General features: G+C 45.8%; 1 protein-coding gene across 1 annotated transcript in view; it reads right to left on the bottom strand.

Annotated features, from left to right (window-relative positions):
- LOC146798188 (toll-like receptor 5) overlaps positions 1 to 25,090 on the bottom strand; it is a 39,674-nt gene that overhangs the window by 5,002 nt on the left and 9,582 nt on the right. The window lies entirely within an intron of this gene.

The following is a 25,090-nucleotide window of genomic DNA, read 5'->3' as shown; positions in this document are numbered from 1 at the left end:
GCAACGGCCCGTGAATAGCCAAATCCTCGGATACTAAAACCAAGCGCCGCCTTGTTTTAAAGGCAGACTGTTTTTAACTTTTCAGGGTTCGGACCAGAGTTTCATTTTTGGCGCGCTACTCCTCTCGCAGTGCTCATGCGCTGCTCTATCTGAGATCCAGATCCGCTAGGATTCTATTTTCTGCTGCTTATGATGATACTGGCCCAAGCACTTGCACTTTAAACCCTACTTCCTGGACAGCTTCCGCCTGACCTCAGGGTGTTTCTGCTGCAGGGGGCATATTCTGCCTTGGAAGTGACTGCTGCTTGCTACTTTCACGCCGGACGGAGCCGGACAAAGCTACTTGCATCCTGAGGAGGGCGGGACTGCGAGGACCAGCTTCCCCAGCGTCCGGAGTATCATCGGCGCAGCTGGGTCCTCTTCCCAGCCACTCCCCCTGACTAGTGCAGCGACTCGCGGCCCCCGCTTCGCGGGCGCCGCTCGGAGGTATACATTTCCAAACTCACCGGAACTTTGTGTGCCCTGACTGCTGCTTGCTGCTTTCACGCCGGACGGAGCCGGACAAAGCTACTTGCATCCTGAGGAGGGCGGGACTGCGAGGACCAGCTTCCCCAGCGCCCGGAGTATCATCGGCGCAGCTGGGTCCTCTTCCCAGCCACTCCCACTGCTGTAGCTCATTGCATATCTACTGCCCACTCCATTCGCGCTAGCGGAACGCGCGCGGAACGAAGAGCGGGGCGAAGACCGGGCAAAGAGCGGGCCGTTTGAGGCCGTTCAAGGTCAGGCGAGCAAGGGCCAAGGTCTGGCCTATATACTACACCCGGTCCACAGCCCGGTACAAGAACTGGACAAATGTCGGCCAGAGAAACAAGAAGTCGATCCACGCGTGCTGCAGGTGCAGCCAAAGGTACTTTAGACACTTACTTTGCCAAAGCTGGCTCACTGATAATTGATGAAATATCCATTCTCGAAAGGCGGATATCTCAAGAGATTGACTGGGTCAGAAGATCCTCATTAGGTCCCATCGCACTTGCACTACGCCTAAACAAACAGAAGCAACTAAACCAGCAGACTCAGGGGGGTCAAATGGTATTTTTGATATGGCAGTCTCGCGCAGCCCTATAGAAATTATTGCTGATTGCGATATGACTGCTATTACGGAATTGAGTATTTTGCCCCTCCCCTGTGCTAGGCCCCCCTCTCTCCACTCGAGTGCCACTCTTCCCACTGATGACGTAATTAGTGAGAGACACATTTCTAATTCTGAGTCTCCACTGAGAGGGAGGGAAGGAGCTATTCCCAAAAGAAAACCGAAGGCTGGTTTTACTGGAGGGCGTAAGGCGATTGCTCCCAAACGCAATTTAAAAAATGACCCCACGATCAAGACCTCCAAAGTCAGGTTACTGAATCAACATGGGAAAAATAGATTACCATCTAATTCTATCATGTTTGAGCCACCTCCCACTCAAAACTCCACATTAGTTAAGGAGCCCCCTACGCTCTTGGATATCTGAACCCTCCTAAAGGAAATTTTAAGTCCTCTGGAGGATCGCATCTCCAAGATAGAAAAACTTCTATTGGAAATTTGCAGGGGTCCCTCCTCTACACTAAAGGGGAAGCAGTCATCTAGCTCCAAGACAAATGAGGAGTGTGAGAATATATCTTCGCTCCCCTCTAGGAAAGGCCCAATCCCACCTCAGCCTACCCTAACACGTGTATCCACTGTACCCCCAATTGAGAATTCACTACTACACAATCCAACATGTGCAAATGCAATCGCCCAAGAAGTTTTGGCTGCACCTCCAGCCGAGGCATTGTCGCTGGTTCGACAGGACACAACAATCAATCTCCCACCTCAGGCTAATCCATACGTAGTGATTTTAGCTGGCATTCCCGAATTGAGTCCTGCTGCCAGAGAACCAGTTGATGCACTAAAAAATAAGACTACTCATTGGCTGTCTAAAAATAGACCCCTTCCCAAGGGCATAAACAGCGAGGTCCTTATGGTAAGAAGAGTCCCCTGGGTGGGCTCCACTAGGAAATCCATCCAGGGTGACTGTGTTGTGATCAACTTCAGGGACCCCGCTACTGTCAAGTATATCTGCAGTTGGCCCCGGAATATGCACGAATCACCCATCCATACCCTCCCTCTGTCTTTCTTCTACCCTCTGGAAGGGGGGTCGAGGAAGGGGAGGGATGGGAAGTCGTGCACAGAAGAGACCGAAGGTGGAGACCAAATGTAACTAAAGTGCACCCCACCCTCAGATTCACTGCGGATAATTATTTCCCTACATATAATAGGTTTAGCTACCTGGATGGGGTGGACTGACTGAGCGGGCAAGGGTCGGGTGATGTTTTGAGATGTAGAAGGCCCTTACTAAATGACCCACAATTGGACAATTTCATGCAGAGTGACGGATCAAAGCAGACACAAACTAACTTAGAGTCTTGCTCGGTAGTTACTAATAGACCTATTACCGTAGCACCAGAGAGTCTAGTGCAGGAAGTAGTGTCTTTCGACCTGAAGGCCCCCCTACGGGCACTGCGCCCTTATCTCCCAAGCTCGCTAGACTCCAAGCCCCTCTTTTAAATATTCTTTCTTGGAATGTCGCAGGCTTGCATAATAAATTACATTGCCAGGTTTGGAACAGCTTTATTGAAAATAAGGACATATGTCTGTTCCAAGAAACGTGGATGAGGGAGGACATTTCTTGCACTGGCTTTGCCGTCTTCACCAAGAATGCCAAATGGAGCGGCAAAGGCCGCCCCTCTGGTGGGCTTGCAATTTGGATAGCCTCATACCTAGGCTGCAGGGCCGCCCCTATGTTAGTAAACTCGGAGGATATTCTGGCAATCTTATTGGAGTGGCCAGGTTCGCATCGCCTTCTGGTTATAAATGTCTATTCAAGGCCAGTGAGTACCTCGCAAGAATCTTCCACAGTTGCCAAGCTTGATCTTGCCTTAAATGCAGTTCCTGAGGGTATCCCCTATATAGTAGGTGGAGATCTGAATTGTCATTTTGAACCTCTTATGGAATCACTGGATGGTCTGGCCCAGGAGGAAGATCTTGCCTGGTCCATACCACCATCTCATCTACCAGCTCCAAGAGCGTGGTCTCCTTTGGCGGTGCAAATCACCTCTCTTACCCTTAAACATGGGCTCAGGGCCTGCAATGGAAGGCTACCATCAGATATTCCCCCAAAATGTACATTCCATAGAGAGGGACAAACATCAAGACTGGATTACATTCTGGTTCCATTGGCCCTATGGCCGCAATTAAGTGACTTCCGGGTACTACAAAGAGAAGACAGTGACCACAATGCCTTGGAGCTTGAGCTACATTATTCTGGTCTGGAACCCAGGGAGAAGGACAGGGAGTCATTGGATTCGGAGCTACTCCTTGCAAACAACAGACGCAGAATAAAGTGGGAGAATTTAGTAGCCAAACAAGGGATTCTACCCAAGTTATATGCCCTACTTACTCCGATATTAGAGAAGGCTCAAGCCCTAAACTTCCAAATTAATACGCCGGGATCACTAAACAAGTTGCGACAGTTGCATGCAGATCTCATTACCTCTATATCACAAATCTTCATTAGCAAGCCCAAAAGGCCCTGTGGTTCTATTCATGGTCCCTCCTGGTATAATCCTGCCTGTAGGAAGGCTAAGAGTGATCTTTTATCCTCAATTAAGACAGGCATGGATCGGGCAGAAATTAGGGAGAGAAGATCAGTATACAAATCCCTAATCAAGAATGCTAAACTCATGGAGGAGCCAAGATGGCGACCGGGACGGCAGCGTAGACCCCCGGCTCCGTAAGCCTCCGCATCCCGCACGGATATCCTGCCTGAGATCCTCAACTTGTGCTACGTGGTCGTGTTTCTGAAGGAGAGGGGCTCCCGACTGTGTGACTCCGAGGTTTCTAGCCGTGCTATCGCCGGAGAAAACTGCATCTGAACTTTGCGGCCTGTGCGGCCCTGGAGCCGGGACATCGAGTGGACGCCGTGGCCGGGTGGCAGTGCGACAACAGCGGCCGGTGGTGACTGGGTGGAGTCGGTCCACCGGAGCGGTGCCAAACTCGGCCTACATTTCGGCGTGGTCACTTCTACTGCCCAGTGTAGCTGACCGAGTGCATGACCGGGGGTGCAAATCTTAGATCCTCCGGTGGCTGCCCCTGCCTTGCTGGTGAGCTGCCCGGCCGCCGTCCGTATCCTGCCCCGATCATTGCGGGCCGCCCCCGGATTTCTACGGGAGCTGGTCCGTGGTGGGGACGACTGTTGCCCGTGACCACGGATAGTTTTTTGCCTGCCCCCGGAACCCGGTCACCCGCGACGTGGACATCGCGGCGCCTGTCCTGGGGTCCCGGCCCCGGTGAGGGTCGGGCATACTTGGCGGCCATCTTGGGTTGATGAAGCCTACCATCCTGTCCGCTGGGCCGCAGCGGGCCTATGAGCGTACGATTTTTGGGAGTGTGGCGGCGAGATCACAGAGAGCTGAGCTGGGGTACGTCGACCTCCTCGAGGCTCTTGGTACTCTTCACTCCTCCTTGGTTCATGGTTTCGTGATCTTGGGGAGTAAGCTCGATGGTGTGGCGTCGGAGTTGGGGCAGTGGCGGCCCGCCTGTCCGCACGAACACAGAGTCTACCCACACTGTGCGCAGGAGGACGCTGTGGCGGCCCCCCCTGAGGTTAGTACACGACTGGACGCCCCGGCCAGTATGCTACAGTGTGTTCGACCTTCTGAGGGCCTGATCTGTCCCGGAGGCGTTGGACCTGAGTGGGATGTGGTGGCCCCATCCCGTGCATGCCCTCCTGCGACCCAGAGACAACTCCAGCAACTAATGTCTCTTTTGGCTGCTTCTGCCTTCCTGAACCTTGCGTGCAGTGCAGATCCTAGGGCAGCACTTGGAAGCCTGTTTCCTCACGCGGCGGACTGTGTTGATGCTCAGAGACTTCCACCCCACCTGTGTGCGTCGCTTCTCTGTCGTTGTTGGACATTCCTCTGCCTAGGAACATTGGGTATGGTGCTGGGTCGAGGGGTTGGCATGGGCAGAATTCCACTGAGTGGTCAGGGATGAGGCTGGCCCCTCGGGGGTGGTCGCCTAGTGGACGGGCGGGCTTGGGGTGGTGTGCTCTCCTGACATGGCTACTGGCACAATAGACGCATAATGCTCCCCATCGTGGTTTGAGAAGATTGTTTCTGTGCTGTTCCTTGTTCACTTTAGGGGAACCTTACCGTGCGGGAGGGAGAAGCCGGGGGTCTGTTATGAAGGCCCTCCTCCAGTTTATAAATACTTTCTCTACCCCCCCGTCAGGTGGGGGTTCTTTCCTACTTCTTTTTCCCTATTCTCCTACATTTCGGGTCTGGTTCCAGGGCGACAGGCACACTGCTGGGGGGGGGGGGCCGTACTCATCTGCAGAGGTGCAGGGTGGGGGGTTGGGGGAGGGGACTCTGTATTCCTTCATCTTTTTTCCATGGCCTCCTTTTTCTTCTCTGATTCTTTTTGTCTTTCTTTTTCTGGGATCAGCGTGATACACCTCCTTTTGCTATGCCTCGTTGCCGTTCCATGTGTTCACAACTTCCGGGGTGTTCTTGGGGAGTTCTGGCGGGGGACTGCGGGCGCAGTTGTAGACTATGTTTTTCTCCATCCTGATGTTCTTGTGTTTGCGCCATTGACCGAATAGATTGCTGTAAATCGCTAACGTTCATTACTCTGCATATCCGTGATCGTTGTTTTAAAATTGCTTGTCACCTGATCCTTCTGCCTTGTTTCATCATAAAATGAAAACCTTTTCCTCCTGGTGCCCTACTTACGCTGTTCACAGTATTAGCAGTACGATTTTGCTCCCTGAAGTGCTGCCTGTGTTTATACTTGTCGTTATTGCTCTGATTGCTTAGCGGCCGGCCCCGGGGGGTTGTAGGCCCATACTTGTTCTTATTGAACTGTCAATAAAGGTTTTCGAAAAAAAAAAAAAAAAAAAAAAAAAAAAAGAATGCTAAACTCGAATGGGAATATGATAAATGGGAGAAACTAACGGAATTCTTGGCACACGGAGATTCCTGGAAATTCTGGCGCTGTGTAAATACAGGCTCAGGGGAGCTGGTCTCCGCGGTGGAACCTAACATCTCAGCCAATGCCTGGCGGGAGCACTTTCAGTCCCTATACAGGTTTCTCAAGGGGACTGGAACTGACTCTGCTCAGACAGAAGCCAGTACTCCGTCAGGTCTCTCCTTCTCCCTTAAAGAAGTCAGAGTAGCTATTATGGGTCTCGCGTCAGGAAAGGCACCAGGTCTGGATGGCCTCCCGGGAGACCTTTTTAAGCAAGAACCTGAAGTCTGGGCACCTTACCTTATGCTTCTATTTAATTCCATCCTGGAGGGTATGGAACTTCCAGATACTTGGCTGGGCGCAGAGATTGTCCCAATTTTTAAAAAGGGCTCTCCTCTGCTCCCAGCCAACTATAGACCAATTAGTCTCATTGATGTCTCCCAAAAATTATTTGGCAGACTCATTCTTAACCATCTGCAAGACTGGATTGAGGAATCCAATACTATGAGTACATACCAGGCTGGTTTTAGAAGAAAAGTTTCGACTATTGAGCAGATTTTTCGCTTAAATTTTATCCATTGGAAGACCGTTCAAATTGAGGGTGGCACTTTATACACGGTCTTTGTTGATTTACGTGCCGCCTTCGACTTAGTGCCCAGGGAAAAACTTTGGGTTGTCCTGGATGATCTTGGCCTCCCAAATGATATACTTGCCATTTTAAGAAGACTGCACCTAGGTAATTTTGCAAGGGTGAGGTGCGGGAGAGGGGGTGCCCTTACTGATCGTTTCCCCGTTGACAGGGGGGTTAGACAGGGTTGTGTGCTGGCACCTACTCTTTTCTGCCTCTTTGTCAACGGGGTGATCAGTCACTTGAACGCACTGGAAGACACTGATGCTCCAAGACTTGGCACTGGAAGACACTGATGCTCCAAGACTTGGAGGCATGAGGGTACCCGCTATTCTTTTTGCGGACGATACCCTGTTGCTCTCCAAGTCTCCCATGGGCATGCAACGGATCTTTGATGGGTTCGCACTCTTCTGTGCGAATCGGGGTTTGGAGATCAACGCGTCTAAAACAAAGTTTATGATCTTCAACCCCCCACTGAAAACACGTGCTAATCCTACTCTTGGGCCCTCCAGGCTGGAAAGGGTCCACACATTTGAGTACCTGGGGATAATACTAAACGAGTCTATGTCCTGGGATTCGCACTGTAACAGGGCGAATTTTAAACTAACCCAAATGATAGGAGGACTAACAAGGATGTCCCGAGGTTTGACCTACCAGCCGTTTTCCCCTCGCCTACAAATCTATAGAACACAGGTAAAAGGTGCAGTGATTTATGGGGCCGAATTATGGGGGCACACTGTTACTCAGACTATGCAGGTCACAGAAAATAATTTTCTCAGACAATTAACGGGCCTCCCGCCTAGTACCCCTCTGTTACCCCTGAGACTCGATCTAGGCCTTAGACCAATCAAGGAAGAACTGGGTCTTAAACCATTGTTGTATTGGCGCAAATTATGGTCTACACCAGAATTGGTTGATTATAGATCTGAGCTTCAGGAAATCATGAGACTCTGCAATCCTGTACGGTTTCCTTGGCTCAGATACATTAAACATACATGCGAGGCACTAGGCAGGCAAAATCTTTGGTCTGATCCGGTAAACACCTGCCCCAGAATTTCAAGGAAGTCTATTTCTAAAGCCTACTACGATTATCACTTACGTGCTCAAATTAATAACGTAGATGAGAGGTCCCTAGCGGGTAAATTTATGGGATCAAAAGACTCATACCTTCAAGAGCTTGTATATGATAATATTGGCCCCCCGCTTACTAGGAAGCTTTTCATGCAATGGCGATACAGCACCCTCCCTCTTAAAGTGCACACCGCTTCTTGGGCAAAATCCGAGACTTCAACACAATGTCCAGCCTGTGCCCACCCGAGGGAGTGTGATCTGCACATAATATTTTTCTGCCCAGCATATAGAAGAGCCAGGAAATATTGGCTTGTTCCAATACTTAAAAACTTGGGCTTTAGGGTCTATCTTCCGGCATATAGGATTTTAAAAAAAGATCTTTCGGCCCCAATTGTATTTGCAGTTTCAAGATTTTTAACGGCAATGTGGCACAGTCGTAGTCAATGTATTAAGTCATCATTACTTGCATAACTGTTTTATATTCTGGTCAACTGTTTGTAAATTATTATGTATTTTATTCAGTTTAAAAGTTTTTATGCTGTACTCTTTTATGGTCCTAGAGACCGAAATAAAGATTAAGAAATGAAATAATAGAGAAGTGTAGAACCCATGGGCTACGTACTACCAACCTGTACAGCTAGTTACGGACGTAATTTTGAGGCGCGGGACCTCTGCTGCCTTAATACTGAGGTGGAAAAAATGCTGCACCATAATTCTGCTGGACACTCGGTGAAGGAACTACCATCTCTGGGAGAAAACCCTGGATACCTAAAATCAACCCTGACAATGTGAATACTGCCTTAGAATGCATTGAGCGAGCTAGAGTAGTGAGTGTGCCCAGCTCTCACCAGAAGTGTTGGAGGAGGAGTTTCCTTCCAAGAGTTTTTTTTATTTTTTATTTGTGTCTTACAATTCTTTTCTTAGCTTAATACTGCTAACACAATCAGCTTAAGAGCGACATATTTTTCATACTATTCTGAAAAGAATTAATGAAATACTATTGTTTTTTATGGTTTGTTATGGTACTAAGCAGCATTACTTTATTGTGCATGTGACTATAACAAAATTGCCGATGAGCCAGTCCAGGCTTGGATGTGAGAGTACTTTCTCAGCTACTGAGAAGAATGGTCTGGGTTTTGAGGCAAATCTTACAAACCTGCTCAAAAGCCCTGCCCTGTTTAGCATGTCTTTTTTTTTAATTTTTATTTTTTAAATATTTTTATTAACAATGCTCGTCATAACCTTACGTTGCATTGAGTTTTACATATTCTGTACGCACATCACAAAATATCAGACCACAGCAGTTCGGTATCTCTTTGATAAATTCAATCAATACATCTATTAGGGTGTTTCTTTTGCACCCTTTTCCTCACATATGTCAATGTTCAGTATCTCCTGTGATATGTATATTCTTCAGAGTTGTTCATTCACTTTCCTCAGACATTGATTCCTCCCTTGGGGGTTCGCAGATATTGCTCCGATACCTATTCTATCCAGCCCACACCCGGGACCATTTTCTCAGGCATTTCCTATGTATATATACCGATTTCTCAGCCATCATTACACCGTCCATGTCTTGGAACCACAGTCTGAGGGTCTGTTTAATGAATGGCTCTTGCTACATTCAAGCCAGATCACTTAGAGGTATGCAGGCTTCACCTCGCAGCCGTTCCCTGACATGACTTTTACCCCGCATATTTTAGTGCATAGATAAGTACCATACAGGTAAATATATATATTTTTTTGCCTTTATTACACATTCTTTACCATGCAGTACTTTACTCTGCAGGTAAGTATAAAGTATATGTGTGTGTGTGTGTGTGTGTGTGTGTATATATATATATCAACTTTTCTTTTCCTCGGAACAGCCGCCGCTCTCCAAATCAACGGGTGCGTCGTCGAAAGTAACCACCCAGGAAAGGTCCGTAATATTTTCTCTTTCCTTCTCACAACGACAAAGATTGACGACGCTATGTTCTGGCAAATGATTTTATTGGGACAGCTTGGAAGGACGCATTTCGCCTGCCCAGCAGGCTTGTTCACCAATATATATATAATTGTAGGATCCGCTGATCTTATTTGGCTTTCAATTTGTTTGATTGACCGAGGCCCCTCGGCCATCATCTGTACCAATTTATTAATGTTGCGAAAAGATGGATCTTTGCCATACACAATTGTATTAGGTATTTTGGGGACATGATTGGAAAATCATATTGAATTTGCCCATGTGGCTGTTATATGATTATGTTTCATTTGGATCAATATTTGGATTGTTTGATGTATAGAGGCCACTTGGCCATAATCTGAGCCCTTCCTAGTTTCTCTTGTTGCGACAGTAGGGATCCGTACCACAGTTTATTGTGTAAGGGAGCTATGATGACAATTTTGTAGAAGGTCATGTGAACTTTTCCATTTTGCATGTATGTAGACATTCACATCCCCAGCTTTGCATTTTATGATAACAATCTGAATATGCCTTTTATATATCTACCCATGGATTAATTAGGCATACCTAGAATTATGAGTTTCATTATTCTTGTTAATGCATCCCTTTTTGATCTCTGTAAAATCTTGTGACAGTATTTTTTTATCCTTGGATGCTATTTCTATGGTTGATGGGGCACAATATGCAAATAAAGCCGTGACAAAGACCTGCCGAGGTTAAAACACGTTATCGAAAATAAACCAATTTGAAAGTGGAACGCTGAGTGCAATTTCCTAGTGCCCCACTGACTTGTGAGGCACCACTTTGACATTTGAATACAGGACCTGTACCCGTTGTTGTGCAACAACCCCCGACAGGTGGATGTTATTGGGCTTTTACGGGACACACGCAATGGTCATAGATATATATATATATATATATATATATCTATATATATATATATCTCTCTAGAGAAGAGGGGAGGCTGCTCTTTTGAAATCCAGGGTGTGTGCCCATCACCTGTTAAAGTTCATTTCCTTTATTGAGCCATACCTTTTAATCGTAAAAAGCACATATGAGCGTTTTTTGTAGACCAGATTTAGGTTTGATCTTTTTCACTTTTTAATAATTTTTCCTCGGGGGAAGAAAAGGGATCATTCACTTGAGTCCTGCGGCTGTGACAATCTGTCCCCGCAGGACACACAATTCTGTAAATTATACGAGGTTCTAAGAAAGGTGTACATTATTCTGCTGCTAAAAAGAATGAACTTTCTTCAAGGACGGCCTGCTCTTATGTCAGGGGTGGAATGAGAACCAAAGCCGGCCCTAGCAAAGTGCTCGGCCGGCCCCCGGGGGGTTGAGGATGCGACCGAGCTCTTTGGAAGGGACGGTTTCACCCGATTTTGTTACAGGGGCCGATATTGCAGCTCTGTTGCACAAACGCCCTGCAACAAAAATGGCTCCCCAGGGGCCCAAAACCGGCCCCCACCCTGGCAGCCCACTGGGTAAAATGCCCGGTGCCCACTACGGCCAGTCTGGCCCTTCCTTTTTTATGTACAATTGTTACCAGAAGAAATGACTTTTAATGTGTTATGCTTCTTGAAACCTGCCAGGAGATAGAGGAAAACTTGTGTTCGACTATTTAACCTGTCTGGTAATGTCATGCAGGCAAGCAGTCCTGGCATGCTTCTCCGGCGATGAAGTCCAACTGAGCTGCTGGTTGGTAAAATAACTGTAGAAGCTCCCCTTAATAAAGTGAAAGAATGAATAAAAAGTCAAATTGGTCTGGTTGTAGAGCAGAACCTAGCGCTAAAATCTTCATTGAGAAGGTTCTGCCTCGCACAAGCTGAGAAGCAGTAGGGACAGTGCCGGAATCCAGCGTAATCTTTGTACCCTACGAGCCAAAGTAATCGGATGGTAACAAGGGACTAGTCGGTAACTGGGTCCTCATCAAGCTTAACTGCTACAAACTTTAAAACTTGAAGAGTTAACGGTTAGAGTTAAGAACTAAATTATTACGGCTTAGATATCTCTCTGAAACTTTTTGTACCTCAAGCATCCAATCTTACGTACTGTTTCTAGGGCATTATTGGGATTTCTTCTTTTTTTCTTTTCTCCCTACACTACTGTTTGCTCTCTTTGTAGTACATGTGGTAATCATCTCTTGGGCTGGATTAAGTAGTAAGCATACGTTTATGCGGTGGATTATCTCTTGTGACCCAAGTGCACCAAGGGCCTCAATACCTAACTGGATTGAATGGGAATGCAAGTTAGCCCAACCTATGTAGAGGGCCAAACCCGCAAAGCTTTTATTAACAGAAGAGAATCGAGCCAGTGCTTAGGCCAATCATATACTCTAGCCACAATTTAATAGTTTTAGCCTTATTATTTTAATAGCAGTTTTTATTTAGGGTTCACCACAGTATTATCACAATTTGTTATGTCTGTCTTGAAACAGGAAACTGTTTATATTAATTATGGGTTGTAATGGTTTTAATTAACTGTACAATAAAGTATTACCTTACCTTACCTGTCTGGTAATGGTTATCATCTTATGTGCTTTGTACATTTTATGCACAATTCTTTTTATACAATTGTATTTATTTGAATTAATTTTATGCTGGATGTTTTATTGTATATGCTGGGCATATTTTAATCATGGTTATGGCTGCTGTTTCCTGCTTTTATGGTTTTTATACACAGAACCGAATAAAGCTTACTTCAAATTTCAAATATAAAACACATAATTGTAGTGTTATTTTAAAAAAAAGGGTAAAGGTGCGGGTACAGGTGAAGAGAGGTTAGGGTAAATTTTAGGGTTGGGGCAGAGGTAAAGAGAGGTAAGAGAGGTTTTAGGGGTGGTAGAGTAAAGGGGGTAAGGTGATTTTAGGGTTTAGGGGTGGTTGGAGGTAAAGGGAAGTAAGGATGATTTTGGGGAATAGGGAGGTAGAGGTAAAGATAAGAGTTATTTTAGGTTTCAGGGGTGGGTAGAGGTAAAGGAAGGTAAGGGTGATTTTAAGAAGTGGGTAGAGTTGAAATGAGATAAGGATGGCTTAAATAGGAAAAAGTTGATTTGGTGGTTTACTCAGCCAAACCAGAAAAAGGAGGTGTATATATAAAGTGGGGGTAAAGGCGCGTGCTGTGCAGCCTCACACGACGTTATAATGGTCAAAGTGTTGTAATGCCTGCAGAGTAAAGGTGTGCGGGGTAAAGCCCCAGGTTGTAACATCTGATATTTAATTGGGAATATAAGAATATGAGGTCAGATATAATATGTGCAATGCAGAGTATGTGATGGAAGTGTTTAGAGAGTATATGCAAAAACATGCATGATATGTGAGGTTTAGTGGTTTCACCATTCTAACGAGACATCTGCAGTTATCCTAAGTGTTACTTTTACAAAAGAAATCTTGACTACACGGAAACATTTTGGGCACAATTGACAAAAAATACTAAAATATTTAGACCCGTCTACATACTCCTATGCATGGGTGTGCAAGTCTGAATTTTGAAACGATCACAAACATTCTCAGAAGTACGCCTAGAAAGCTACGTTTGTCATGTGACATATCTGTTTCTCCAATAAACACTTGTACCGAAGTGTGTTGTGCAAATCGTTTTTTTCCTTCTTTTTCTCCTCACAAGGAAAGCATTTTTCCACAGCATGTTCCTCATGGAGACACCTTTTAGCATACACCCCTACTTAATTTGGCGTTTTCCTCTTCCTCTTCACACTTTGAACTATTCCCGGGGTAAGATAGGGTCAGGCAGGAGTTTGTGAATAAGCACAAACTCACAAGTTGGTGGGCTTTGAGCAGCTCTCAACGCTAACCTCACCTTGATCTGGCCACTCCACACCCCTTGCAAGGACTTGATCACTGTGCAATTTTATACTGTCGTGACGTGAAATTATTCAGTAGTAAAACTAATTATGCCTACTATGTATCCTTTTGAGGATAACTGACAGTCATACTTACCTTTTAGATGAACACATGCAGTGTAATACTAGCTGGTGTGTTTATAACTGAAAGCCATAATGAAAAAAAGCCATCAATTTCCCAGGGGCTTACTTGGTCTTTGTACCTCATGTCTTATTGAGATGAGGTAATGCATAGAACCAATGGCATCACCAGTGAAGGGTAAACCGTGGCTAATCATAAATTCTGAGCCCTGAGCAAAGTAAAACAATTTGTGTAAAAAGTTTGATTTTTTATCCTTGCTGTTGCAAAATGCCAAAAGGAAGCAAGTCTAACTTTTTGAAAGTAAGAAAATAAAAACAGGCGAAATTGTCAGCCGTAAAGGCACTAAATGTATGATTTATGTAGAAAATGAATCCCTGTAAGATTCATGTATGAAGGCTACAATCCCTAACATATTACTAGATCTCTCAGTATTCACAAAAATAAAACATGTAGTGAACTATGTCCTACCATTTAAAATATAGTGCATTCTGGGAATTGTAGCCCTTGTTTGCCTCACTTGAACTAATAGTCCTAGGGGCATATTTGCGAATCTTTCATACAACGCAGGGCAGCAAGTAACTGTGCTGCGCTGCATTGCATGAAAGGGAGAGAGTAAAATGCTCCATGTTTACAAAGATATGGAGCATTTCTGCTCTCTACCTGCGCGAGTGCACTGTGTGCTGCTAGCGCCAATGCAGACACATTGCTCCATAGTGCACAGGTGCCTGAGTTACAGGCAGGATCGTTTTTCTGCAGAGTGGGACACTTTCCTGAACAACAACAAATCATGAGAGGCATTTTACTCATTCTATGTGTGCTGCAGAATGCAGTAAACGTGGAAAGAGCAAATAACAAGGAGAAATCAAGATATTTCTCCTTGTGGCGTCGCCCATGCTCCACCCATGGAACGTCTCCCAAGTTGAAATGCTGCATTGCGTTTCATTTCTTTACAAAGCCACGCAAGCGGTGCAAATCGCACCTTGTGTGGCTTTGTAAATATTACTGAAACCTCTGCGTGACACAAGGACAATGCAAAGGAATGATAAACCTTGGCCCTAGTTACAATGATTTGTAAAAGGGAAAGGTCAGGACTGAACTCAGGCTTCTCAGTATACATGGAAGGACCTGACAAGTCTTGGTGTGCCACATGGTAGCACCAGAGAGATGCATCTTCTGAACTGCAATGCTACATATACATGGATATTACAAAGATACTAAGGAAGTAAAGGGCATGCAAAGGGCACAGTATTATTATTTACAGGGAATCTCTCCACTGCAGCAAAGGAGTATAGTGACTGAAATATTTAATTCAGTCTAAGTCTAAGTGTCATCTATAATGAGAGAAAGCAAGAATAAAACAAGGTGTTGAAACACTACCTCTTTCGCCGTGTCAAGTGCAGTTACCTTAGCAAAGTGGCTAAATGATAAATGGACATGAAGCCAGCGCTGTCCGGCATTCATCACATCATCCGTGCTTGTATGCTGGCTGTCTGTGGCATTAGATGCTTATGATTGTATGTTTTTTTTTAAAGAAACTTCTTTTTATTGGTTTTATTATATTACATTATCACAATCCAGGACCATTAAATTGGGAAAATGTTCTCCTATCACATAATCTGGTACTGTTGATACTGTAATGGATCTCTGAGGGTTAAACTTTATACTACAACAATTTAAAAAATAAACAAGGAAGAAGGTCTCTCTCTCTACACACGAACAAGGTATAAACTAAGCAGCTCGGATCTGTACTTGTACAGTGTTGTTATCTGAGCGCGGGTATCTGGGACCGCCTCCTATGTTCTGACCCTCTCGCTAAGGCGACATGGAGGGACCCTCTCATATGTCCACCTCTCGGGTGCCTCTCGACCGTGTTTATGTTTAAATGTTGTGTGAGTTTTTGTGTGTTTTATGTGAGTATTGTTTCCACATATGTGTGTGTTTGTGTATATGGGTGCCTGTATGCGTGTTGCCTGTTTGTGCGCAGGTGCATGGGATCTGATATGTCTGTTGGTTTGTTTGCTAGATTACCCCAACATATGTTGACAATACAATATACGTGTATGTATATTTCCATTTGTCTTTGGCAACAGGCGATAGGTTTTAGGTCTAGTGTCTCCATAGCAGTAAGCATAAGTGCTTGCCCTTCTGTTTGACTGTATGGCCATTGGTAGGTTGCCTGTATTTCTGGTGGTCATCTGTAAGAAGGTGTATGTCAGCTTGTTGGTCTGTGTGTGGGAGTTTGTATTTGTACTGTTATATGGAAATTGGTGCCTATATGCATGTTAATCCATTGTACATTGATGTTCTGTCTGTTTGTCGGTCTGTGTGTAAAGGGGTATGTTGTGTCTTGATCAGGTTGCATTGGTGCTTGTGTGTATGTTTGGCCTCTGCAGGGCTGGCTTTAAGTGGGTTGCTCTACGTAATTACATGCATCCCAATCAAGATTGTTATTTCCCTCAGTCCCTGGGTCCACCCGTTTTTCCGTAGCTCTGTTTGCTCCTGTGTGCCTGTATGTGCTGTGTGCATCAATGCTTGAATGTTTGGTCGCAAAAATACCAGTGCGTCCATTGGTCTGGGTGCTTGTGCATAATTTAATCAATACTATCTTCATGTGTCAGTGCCTGTTTTTTGTTGGACTCTGTGCAAGAGCACAATTTCCTTGTCTGTGTCCATGTGCATGTATGCCTCTTTCTGTTGTATGTGCACGGGTACTTGTATATTTGGTGGTCACTGTGCACCACCACCTGTACATCTGTGTCTGGTTACATGCACATTGTTGTGTGTGAGGTTGCTTTAAGTGTGTTGGGCTCTGTGCTTGAATGCCTGCAAACTTCAGATGTCCATCTATGCTTGCATTTTCCGGCCTTGCATTACATAAATGACAAACACTAGTAACTTGTCAATGTTTTATCTTCTGTATTCCTTACAATATAGAATGCCAAAGAGTTTGTTTTATTGCAAGTATAGGAAATGGAAAAACACCCACTGTACTGAAAAGAAGATTGTTAGAAATGGGGGTCTCTAGTTGGCAGGTTGTTACCCTGTCCAAGTAGGGACCCTTCTTCCTAGTCAGGATAACGGAGCTACAATTCTAAAATAACCCATGCTCACCCCCTTGGTAGCTTGGCACGAGCAGTCAGGCTTATCTCAGAGGCAGTGTGTAAAGTATTTGCACATAACATACAGTAATACAGTGAAAACACTACAAAAGGACAGCATACCAGTTTTATAAAACATAGCCAATATTTATCTATGTAAAACAAGACCAAAACTATAAGAATCCAACATACAATTTTGAAAAAAAATCAATAAGTGAAAATAGACTTTAAAAACAGTTCCTTGAAGTCAATATCTCCGTCCGGGGCAATCACGGTGTCGTAAACAAACAAATCCAACAGTTCTGGCCGGATGTGGGTCGCTGGCCAGCTACGGTGTCGGGAAGACCCGCAAAACACTAGCTTTAGAAATGCAGGGAGTTAGGGACCTTGCAATGATCTCCAAAGAGCCAGCATCGGCAGGCATCGGTTTTGGAGGTTGGTGCAGGAGTCATCAGGCCCTAGAAGTAACATGCGTTGGAGGTCGAACTCTGTGCGCTTTAAGTTGGGAGCGCCAGTGGGCATCGGGGCTGCGGTGCGGCATGCAGTGCCCTCAGGTCGCAGTGCATGCAGCGCATCAGTGACGCCATCCAGCAGCGTCGGTGAGACCTGGGCTTCGGTGCGAAGTGGGACGGTGCTCATAGGTCACGGTGCAGGCAGCGCTGTCGTCATTGAAGTGCTATCGTCAGCTGACGAACTGAAGTCGATGTTGGTGGGCCAAGGCTGCGGTGGGATGGGGGGGTGCATTATGTAACTTACGAGTGGTGCCCCAAACCACGATGCAGGCAGTGGTGTTGAGGTCAGCTTGGGGCGTTGTCAGCGGTGAGACCAGGGCTGCGGTGCGAAGCGGCATGGTGGTTTGTGTTCTCCACAAGCGGTGTCCATTAGTCACAGGGCAGGCAGTGGCATTGCTGATGGCATTGCAGCGGTGTCGGGGATACCAGAGCGGCACTATGAAGTTAGGCAGTGCAGAGTGCAGTGCCCAAAGGTCACGATGCTAGCAGCGTCTCATGGTGGGGTCAAACGGCAGCGTCGGTGAGATCAGGGTTGCGGTGTGAAGTGTTGAGGAGCCCTCTGCGTTGCCTTCAGTTCACGCAGCCGGCAGCGGCATCAGGGATGGCGTCGTGTTGCTTTTCCCTCAGTGGCAACTGAACTGAAACACCCAGTTCCAGCAGCTGGTACCGAGAGGACCTTGAAGTCTTTGTTGTTCCTGAGACTTCTTGAGCAGGGGGCAAGTTCTACCTCAAGCTCTTGCAGACTCTCAGAAGGAAGTTGCAAAAAGTTCAGTCCAGTCCTTTTACTGACCAAAACAGAAGAAGCCACTGCAGGCCAACACAGCAAAACACATAGCAAAGTTGTAGTCTCTCCTCACAGCTTCTCCAGCTCTTCTTATTGGCAGGTTCCTTGATCCAAAAGAGTTCTAAAATCCTGGAGGGGGTTTGAGCCCCAATATGTATACCACATTTCCCTTTGAAATTCTGTGGTGTTGAAACAAAATAAGTTCTCCTGGCACACATAATCCAGTTCTGTCCTGCTAAGCATTGTGGAAAGCAGACACAGTCCATTCAGGTGTAAGCGGCAACTCCTCCCACCACTCTAGATGCAGGACAGACCCATCAGTCAGGCTACGAGCCACCCAGGAAAGGCAGGACACAGCTCAGCCCCATTTTTGTCCCTGTCTAGTGTGAATGCACAACCCGGCCCCTGTCAGTCTAAAGCCCAGACAGCTAATACACAGACAGGCAGAGGCACATGGATGTTAGACAAGGAAATATCCACTTTCTAAAAGTGGTATCTCCAAATGGAGAATATAGAAATCCTCTTTACTAAAAGATGCATTTTTAAATCCTGAGTTCAGGCATACTAAACTCCCCTTTTCTATCAGCTTTTCCTGGTAAACTGCATTTGTAAAAGTGTTACAAGGCAGCTCCCATGCTAACCTATGGGAGATAGTATTTCAACAGCGAAAACGAAATGGACAGTATTTCACCATCAGGACATGTAACAAACACCAGTACATGCCCTACCTTCCCTCACACTGCACCCTACCCACAGGGGTACCTTGGGCCTACCTTAGGATATTTTATATGTGAGAAAAGGGAAGGTTAGGACCTGGCTAGTTGGTGCACTTGCCAGGCCGACATGGCAGTAGAAACTGCATGCAGACACTGCAATAGCAGGTACGAGAACCCTCTGAAAGGCTGCTTGTGTGAGTTGCACAATCAGTGCTGCAGGCCCCACTAGCAGTATTTGGTTTACAGGCCCTGGGCACACACAGTGAGTGCACTATACTAGGGACTTAGGAATACATTAAATAAGCCAATCAAGGATACACCAATCCATGAAAACAGTTTACAGAAGGCGCACTCACACTTTAGTATTAATCAGCAGTATTAAAGTGCGCAGAAACAAAAACCAGCAAAAACAAGATCCAGAGTACCACAAAAACAGAGAGGTCAGAAGGAAAAAGACTGGGTAAACTCGCCAAAAGATGCCAGGTCTAACATAGATACAAAACAATAAAATATTTCCAACACGGACCTGTCCACAAAAGTTCAAGTTTTTACCTCAATTAGGAGCCTCAACTGCAGCCATACACACCGTCACCGACGAATGTCCGTCTTAAAACTTAACAGGGGTGAAATAGGTGATTTTAAAAGCTACAATGACTGCCAAAGAAAGGTATGCTTTAGGGTGGGAAATTATTGTGAGCTTTTACTTGAAATAACTGAAGCTAAAAAGTGGCTGGTCTTCCCTGTGAATTCTGATATTGCTGAATCTTAAATTTTTTCGTTTCAATTTAATTATTTTTATGGCGTTGACTGGAGGTAAAACAGAAAGCAAGCACTTTACAGAGTAAACTTGCAAAGTCCATTAATACATTAGAATATTTCTGAAAATCTACATGGCAAAGAAGAGGGTTCAGGAGTTAAGAAATTATACCACTGAATACGTGCAAGACAGAGAACAGAGCATGTGGCAAGAATGATGGTGAAGTGGCCAACAGTCCATAATTTAATGGTAAGTATATGGCCAAATGTTCAGAAGTAGATGTTGGTTGGTGCCCATAAGCTGAATGTCTGCAGGTGGTTGGGCAAACATAAACTGAAGGTTTGAATGTGGTCGGGCAACCATAAATTGCACGCTTGCAGGTAGTCGGGCAACCATAAATTAAAGATCTGTAGTTGGTTGGCCAACCATAAGTTGACAGTTTGCACGTGGACAGACAGCCCTAAGTTGAAGGTCTGCAGGTGGTCCTGCAACCGTAATTTGAAGGTTTGTAGATGGTTAGACAGTGGATGAATGATAGTGCTGACAAAGGTGGGCTTTAGATTTTCAAGGTTTGAAGGAACAATAGCAGAGTCTTACGGACAAAGGGTATTTTCTTTCAGAGCTAGCACACCAAGGCAGTCGCCCCAAGAAATTAAATAGTTGAGGGTAATCTTTTAGCTCTGGGAGAGAAAAGGCTAAAGGTTTATTTACTGGTTTAACTTCCAAGTGATCTCCGCAGACATCCATCTTACACTTTGCAATCAGGATGTACACCTTTAGCCCCAGTGAGGTCGTTAGCCCCCAGCTTTTGCAGCTAAAGGGGGGGTTCCCACTGGCCCCCATGGCCCGATAAGCTAGGTCTCACCAAAATATTTATTCGTTTTATTGGCCTCTTCTGTCTGTAGGTATGCAGAGAAAACCTCATAAGACACTCCATGGGGCTACCAGGGTAGTGCTGGGGGTTGGATGTAAAAGCTGTTCAGTGAACCAGAAGACAAAGAAAGAATTATGAAACTATTGAAAAAGGGTGGACAGCCGCAAATAGAATGACCACAAAAGAGAAAAGAACAAAAGAAAGAAAGATGACAGCAAATGGAAAGGAGAAAGATAGAAGAAAGGGTGGACAAGTGGAAAGGGGTAAGGAAACATGGAAGAAAGGAAGGTTGGAAAGAAGTCAGGTTGAAAAGAGCAAATGAAGGAAGTATTTATGGATGAAGCAAGAAAGGATGAATGGACAGAAGAGCTCAAGGGTGCTTGAAAGGATGTATGTATGCATGAAAGGAAGAACAGATGAAAGAGTGAAAGAATGGAAATTGGTGGATGAATGGGCTGCTGTGTGAACAGAATACTCATTGGATGATGGAATGGTGTAAGAATAGATCGACGTAAAAACGAAAAATGGAAGGATGGACAAGAAATGTTGGCCGGGTGGGTGAAAGGATGGGTGTGTGAAAGGTTGTATGAGAGGAATGGTGAAAGGATGAACTGAAGGATAAAAAGATAGAAATATGGATGAATGGATCGGTGGAGGAAAGGGTGGAGGATGAATGGATAGCTATATGGAAATAAGGGTGAACAAAACTATTATATTGATTCAAGGTGGGGGGCATCTTAATTTTCTGGCTGCTCCCTTGTTTAGCCCTTATGCCTGGGGGAGGTTCACTCGCAGCTGCTTCACTAATTCCTCATTAACCATTCATTTCCAGGAGTTTGTGTCATTAAATTGTACTTTGTGCTGTGCAATCTGTTCCCTTCCCTCAATCAGTCCCACTGGGAGGCCTTATAATGATGGTAGGCTCATATTCATTCCCAACACACCTGGCTGGCCCACAACTTCAAGCACATTTCAGCCACTAAGGCATAGCAGGTGGCTGTGCACTTCTGGCAACAGTCTTCACTTGGACTACTCAGTGGTCATAAATTTCTTGCAGACTCCATCGGTTCTTTAACTTCTGGGCGGCAGTCTACTTCTAGAAGCCTCTAGCCATGGAAGCCAATCCAGAAGACTGTTCAGTCTAGGGTCCTCCCTTTATCACTTCTTGATGAAGGATTCCTTTCTGGGCATGTTTCTGGGGCACTTACTCGGTTCCAAAACATTTGCATCTAGGCCAGAGTTCATTGACATACCTTGCGGGACCTGGTGCCTTGGCAGTTTGAGATTGCTACATCTAGAGCGCTGTTGCATTCTTAGCGCTGCCAAATAGTTTTATGGCTGGGTCCACATTAGAGTATGAAAGATGATCTCCGTCAGGAACATAATTAGAGAGGAACATAAATTAATTAAACTGTGCCTAACATAAGCCATTCCTAAAATATTAAAACATTTCTCCTTCAAGATGTTTTGCTCCCATCTGGAGACTTATTGCATTTTGCTATCATCAAAGGAAGATAGAGCTCCTGGAAGGCAGCAAGGAGTTGCATTGCAAAATCAGTTTCTGGTGAAGGGATCTTGGTTCCCTGCTTGGACCCAAAATTGGGGTTGCGGTTCTTTCCTGCTTTCCTGGGAACATCACCTTCCTCGCTCCACCGCAAGTCTAGGGTGGTCTGCCACTAGAAACAAAGCCTCCTGGGCCCTGCTTATTTGGCAAAACTCCAATCACACTTGGTGACACACCGATTTGTCTTTGCCTTTCGATACAATGGCACCCTGCGCTTAACCCGCCACAAGGAGAGATCAAGATTTGGAAGAAAATTAAGGGATACATAGTTTCCATTCTTCTTATCCAGGCCTCCATTTTTAGGTCTCGCCTGAGCCAGCACATGCCCTACTCTGGCAAGACATTTAGTGAGTGGGCTTTCAAAAGTCCTACCGGGGTGGCATAGGGCGTGCGGTTACGCGCACAAGCGTGCGCACCTCGCTCCGCCTCTCCGTCTTGCTTGCTTTAGGCTTTAACGCTCCTCCCCCTCCCCCACCACAGAGCGGGTCTCGCGGCCGCGTGTCTCTGGTCACGCGTCTGGCTGCTTCCAATCTAAGAGCCATACTCTTTGTTTTCCTTGTTGACAGAGTGCAAGGCAGTATTGCTACATCACTGCCCCCGCAGAAGTGACTGACCCTTTCTTAGGACAGGTGAATGTTGCACATATGTGGATCTTTTATTATGCTCATAAAAGATATACCGCTCAATGCCTTTTCAGATGGAATTACGGGTCACAATGTTCCTTTTTGAAACTTTCTGATGCTGAAAAATTTATTTAATTTTTTAAGTTGAAAAAGTGGCTTCAACAGGGTTCTGGTGCCCAATCCCATCCTCCGTAGTAACAGACAGTGTTCTGTGACGTCAGCGTCCCTTCATTCCTCATCGGTCCTGCCCTCCTTGTCACCGTGTCTGTCTGTCTGCTGCGTCCCCTTCCAGCAGGTACTGTCTGTGAAGTGCTCTTAAACAGGAAGTTGTCGTCTGGCGTCCTTTCCAGTGGCCCACTCCCAGGGAAGGAGCATGAATGGACAGTTCATCCTCTGCCCCTCCTGTCTCCAGAGTCCAGACGCAGCTGTCGCCATCAGAGACGGCTCCCACCGAGAGTATCCCTGCTCTCAGTGCGCTGCTCTTTCAGCTCTCGAAGGAGGGGTAGGGCTGTCCCTGTGCCCTCTCTCCTACACTAATTCACTGCCCGCATTGCTAGGCACCAGAAGGCTGAGCTTGGACCGGGTGCAAGTACAAACAGTGGGCCCAATGCTCTCCTTCTTAACTTCGGGGCAGCGTGTCCCCGATCACACAATTCAAAGGTAAAGTGTTTCCGAGATTTGAGAGAATTGTTAATGGAAAATATATCAGAAAGCTACATGAAAAGGTACATTATGAATAGGGCTCCCGGTTTTATGGTATTTATTTTTTTGCCATTTCCGTCTGTATTTATCCATATTTATTTTTTGGGCTTTTTTTCTGTATTTATCCATATTTATTTTTGCCACAAGCAAAACGCGACGCTACAGCTAGTATTTTTCCACATTTATTTACATTGACAAGGCACATCTGCGCCCGGTTGTTATTGGTCAACACAATACATTCAGCAGTCCTATGCCACACCCCAATGTTTTTATCCTAATTTAGCTTTCTTTGATACACTTCCAATCTCTCTCTCCATTTCTTCCTTATCCCTCATGGGTTCTCTCCTCCCCTCTTCTCCCTCCTTCCCACGGTCTCATTTCCGTCTGTTGTACTCTTAATGCCCACCCCCTCCCCCGTGTCTGCTATCTGGACCTAAAAAGCGCTGTTAAGCAACCAACACTGGCCGCTTCATTGTGCCAGTTTCAAATCATCCCGGTATGCACCCCTCCTCCCCCGTTAACCACCCCCTTCATCTCCCCCTACCCTCCCCATTGTCAAAACCTCTCCTTGTTTCATGTGAGCAACGATACTGCACGATTCTTCGAAAGACCTTTCTTTCTTTATCTCAGAGACACTGAAAGTCACCAGAACTCTCTAAAAGTGTTACAAACTCCCCGCAGACTTCCATAGGCGATGGCAGAGATTGACAGTATCTCCACGAGAGTACTGTACTACTTTACAACCATTTTATAAAAATGACAAGAGCATCTCACTAATATGAGATGAATGAGAAATTCTCGACAGTGCCTCACTCTGCATAGCACTGCCCGAGGGATGAGTCCTCTCTGCCCCTGCACTGCCTCGGATAGCGAGTCCACTCTGCCTCTCCCTCCCAGCACTTCTAGCGGATGCGTGCGCTTTATTTGTCGGGCAAGGACTGAGTCCAGAAGGGGGGCCAGTTGAAGAGGGGCGTGGAGAGATCACTGACAGTACGCACTGCAAGCAAGCAAGCAGAGGAAGGCAGGGCTGCCCTCAGGGTGAGGGTGAAAGAGCGCTAAAAAGAGAAGGGGGGGGAGGGACACGACAAGGAAGAGTGAGTAACTCAAGGAGCCGCCGAGAGGAAGAAAAAGAAAGCGATTAATGGGGAAAGAGAAGAATGGAAAACGGAGCGACGGGAGAAAATAAAGAGAAACAAGAAAAAGAAAGGTGGGAGAGGGGACAAAACAAGCTCATGGAAAACAGAACAAATGAAGCAGAGAAAAAACACTACCATTCCGCCATCGTCGTCGCAATACACTTTACCTGGCGAGTAGGAATGGCACGCCCACACAGTGACGCTTACACCAGACCAGGATTGGCTGAAGAGGCCGGTCGTCACTGCAAGATCCTGAGCCCATAGGCCCACACGAGGGCACCAAAAGGACCCTGATTGGAAGATCGAAAGGGACTGGAAGGCATTTCCTGGAAGAAGGGGGCGTGGCAAAGAAACGGCACGGCAGCGCGGCAACATTTACTCGTATTTTACCGTTTATAAATATAAATACAGACAAAGGAAATATCGATTTCCGTCTGTATTTATATGTATAAATCCGTAAATACGGAAACCCGGGAACCCTAATTATGAATAACGAACAATAATAACGTGAGTTTTATATAGCTCTTTATAACGGCCAACTCACGTTTTTCACTACCCTATGTTATATAACTGTTGCCCAATTCATGGTTCTCAATTCACCCACCTCAGATGAATGGAGAAGGGAGTCTGACTTGCCAAGATTCGAAACTCATAACCTTAAAAACTGCATTTCTTAGAAGCAAGCATGTG

This window comes from Triturus cristatus, chromosome 9 (assembly GCF_964204655.1).
Source record: "Triturus cristatus chromosome 9, aTriCri1.1, whole genome shotgun sequence".
Taxonomy (NCBI): Eukaryota; Metazoa; Chordata; class Amphibia; order Caudata; family Salamandridae; genus Triturus; species Triturus cristatus.
This window is presented reverse-complemented; position numbering and strand designations above follow the sequence as displayed.